This window comes from Sciurus carolinensis, chromosome 16 (genome assembly GCF_902686445.1).
Source record: "Sciurus carolinensis chromosome 16, mSciCar1.2, whole genome shotgun sequence".
In the NCBI taxonomy this organism is placed as follows: Eukaryota; Metazoa; Chordata; class Mammalia; order Rodentia; family Sciuridae; genus Sciurus; species Sciurus carolinensis.
Genome location: NC_062228.1, coordinates 47725884 through 47729535, shown reverse-complemented (window position 1 = coordinate 47729535; position 3652 = coordinate 47725884). Strand labels below are relative to the sequence as shown.

The 3652-nt window shown below is 34.9% G+C and overlaps 1 non-coding gene across 1 annotated transcript; it reads right to left on the bottom strand.

Annotated features, from left to right (window-relative positions):
* Positions 1–3121: 3121 nt before the first annotated feature.
* Positions 3122–3227, bottom strand: LOC124967668 (U6 spliceosomal RNA). Its single transcript, XR_007105589.1, has one exon. It is a non-coding gene; the product is annotated as a U6 spliceosomal RNA (small nuclear RNA).
* Positions 3228–3652: the final 425 nt, after the last annotated feature.

Sequence of the window (3652 nt, the reverse complement as noted above, 5' to 3'; positions counted from 1 at the left end):
CAGAGGATCCTACACAGGGAAGTGATGCTGGAGACCTTAGCCACCTGGTATCAGTAAGTAAGTATGGCATCCATTACACTACAATTTGTCCCACAGGATTTTTTTTCCACTTGTCATGAGAAAGGTTATACCTTTGGGTTGGGCTTAAAAACAGTAATTTATCTTTTTCCTTTTAGTAAATCTGGATTTAGCAGGGTTGAAACAGATAGCTTGATTTACTCATGTTATGTATGACACTGCATTTCCAGGCCTCTTTCCCTGGAAAAGAGAGGCTGGGGCTCTCATTTTACCTTCTCTTTCTCTAGACACAGGAGATTTTCATCCCCCAAATATGATTCATTTCTGACTGGAGTTCCCTTTCCTTACTCAACCCTTCATCCCTGGAGAATTCACTATTCATGGGTCTTTTGTAACCTCGTGAGTTCTCTTTGTTTTCTTTCCTATAAACAGAAATCCCACTTTCCAAACCAATACTCATTACTCAGCTGGAGTGAGGGGAAGAGCCCTGGAGAGAGGAGAGAAAACATTTGCCAGACCTCTGTCCAGGTGAGTGTGAGCATGGAATAGATGGGACAGCATACGGCTTGGCAGATAGGGCAGGAAGAGGCATTTCTCAGATGCTGGGAAGAAGCTCCTCTGCAGGCCTCCTAGGCCACTGGTAAGACTTTCTGGCATTGCCTTCCTTGCAGAATATAATCTTCAGTTGATGGAGGGACTTTTCTGAGGGAGGATCTCTTCCCTCCTCCTGAAATCCTCCCTTACTTGTCTTTGTCTTCTCTATAATGCTTTTCACGTTCCTAGTGTTTTTTCTTTCCTCCAGATCTTAAAAACTATACCTACCACACTGGCATTAAATCTTCTGGATGCTGTTTTCTCTTATGCTAAGAATAACTGCTTATCTCCACTTCTCCAGATTTTTGCAAGCTGTGAATAATAATAAAATACATACTCATGTGCCAGTACTCTGGTTACAGTAATAAAACATTACCTAATCAGTTGAAGCCGCCATTTACAAATTGTATCCCCTGTCCTGCCCAAAGGGAATTCTATTTCAATATTAGGAATTTATAATGCCCAATTATGTCTCTTTGGGAACCTGTGAGTATAATAAGCTTGTTTTATTTTTTTTTCTGACCCTCTCTTCAGTATTTTCTCTTGGCCATACCTGAGTATCTCATAAAAGAACATAAAACAGGACACAAATATCTTGCATATGTTTTGGTAAATTTATCTGTAGTATTTATATTTATGTTGTTATGCTTTTATATGCTTTTCTAAATGGAATTGTATTTTAAATTTTGACCTTCAGTTGTTCCCTGCTAGTATAGGGAGAATACTGCTTGTCTGTTGTCCTTGTTTCCTGTCATCGTGCTTAATTCATTTATGAATTATAGCTTTTTTTCTAGATTCTTAGAATTTTCCATGTGCAGCTCATGTCATCTATGAGTAATGACAGTTTTACTCTTCCTTTTTAAACAGAATGCTTTTGATCCTTCCTACCTCCATCCCTTCCTCCCCTTCTTTCATCCTTCCCTCTTTCCCTCCTTCTCTCTTCTTATTTGTCTCTTTTCTTCTTCTTTTGTCTTATTGCAATTGCTAGGACCATTGGTACAATGTTGAATAGACATTGTGAAAGTGAACATTCTTTCCCTGTTCCTTGCATTGGGTGGGAAGTGTTCACTTTTTCATCACATCACATAGTATGATGTTACTTTTATCAGGTGACCAATTTCCCTTCTGTTTCTACTTTGTTGAGTTTTTATCATGGATGAGTTGAATTTTGTCACATGAATATTATGTTTTCATTTAGATCACAAAATTAGAACTGGGGTTGTGGCTCAGTGGTAGAGCACTTACCTAGCATGTGTGAGGCACTGGGTTCAGTCCTCAGCACCACATATAAATAAATGAATAAAATAAAGGTTCATCAACAAATAAAAATATTTAAAAATTTTTTTTAAAAAGTCACAAAATGACACCTTGGGTGATCAAGTTTTTTCTTTGTAAATAGAATTCATATAAATAAAGTTTTATTAGAAAACAGTCATACCCACTTAATTTACATATTATCTCTTGATGCTTTCATATTATCAGTAGAGCTGAAACTTAAAACAGATTGTGTGTTCTACAAACCTATAACATAATTTATTTGACTCTTTAAGAAAAATATTTCAGACCCTTCCTTTAGGAAATATTACAGCATTTCTTCTTTACATTGTTAATATGATGAATTGTATTGATTGATTTTTGAAAGTTGAATAAGCCTTTCACTTTTGAAGTAAGCTTTATTTCATCATATTATATATTTTTAATATATTATTGAGTGTGATTTGATAATGTTTTGCTAAGAATTTTTATCAGTGTTCATGAGGGATTTTGATTGGTACTTTCTTTAAGTCTTAATCTGGTTTTGTTATGAGAGTAATAGTAACTTCATAAAATGAGTTCAGAGTTATCCCTTCTGTGTTTTATTGAAAGTTTATTAGAGGGGCTGGGTTGTGGCTCAATGGCTCAATGCTCACCTAGCACACATGAGGCCCTGGTTTTGATCCTCAACATCACATAAAAATAAATGTATTGTGTTCACCTACAAAAAAAAAAATTTTTAAGTTTATTAGAATTGGTATTCTTTTCTTAATATTTGAGAGAATTTACCAGTGAGGTTTTCCTTGAGGGAAGATTTTAAATTTCAGATTCTATTTTCTTAATAGATATGTGATTATTTTCATTCTGTTTCTTTTTATATCAACTTAAAATTTTTGAGGGGGGAATGAACTCATGAACTCATAAGTGTTCAGGGAATGAACTCAGGGGTGCTTGTCTATTTCAATGAATGTATCCACTTAATCTGCTTTAGCTAGAGATTTATTGAATTTGTGTATCTTTGCAAAGAACCAACTTTTGATTTAATTGATACTTTTGGTGGTACTACGGATTGAACCCAGGACCTTATACATGCTAGGTAAGCAATCTACCACTGAGCTATTTTATTGTGAAACAGGGACTTGATAAGTTGTTTGCACTGACCTGGAACTTGTCCCACCTGCCTCAGCCTCCCAATTAGCTGGGATTTCAGGCAAACAGTACCACACCCAACAGTTTCAAATTGATTTTCTTTTCTTAAAATATGGAACACTTCACAATATGCTTGTCATCCTTGCACAGGGGTCATGCTTATCTTCTCTGGATTATTCCAATTTTAGTATGTGTGTGGCTGAAGTGAGCCCTCAAATTGATTGTTTCAGAAATTTTTCTTTTTGTCCCCTTCAACTTTGTGCTTAACTTGCTCTTTCTATCCTCATTTCTTGATGTAAAAGCTTAAGATATAAATATAGACCTTCTTTTCTGGTTCAATAATGTATAGCTATCCATCTCTTTCTAAGCCTTGCCTAGCTGACTCCTATAACCTTTGATATGTTTTCATGATCATTTAGTTCAGAGAATCATCTCATTTATTTTCTTCTTTAAACTACAGGTTGTTTAGAAATGAGTTGCTTGATTTCTAGATATCTGGAATTCTCTAGATATTTTATTATTATTGATTATTAATTTAATTGCATTATTGAGAGAACATATACTTGTTTTCAGTTTTCAAAATCTGTTGAGAGTAATTTTATGACACAGCACATGTCCTAAAAGCACTTAAAAATAA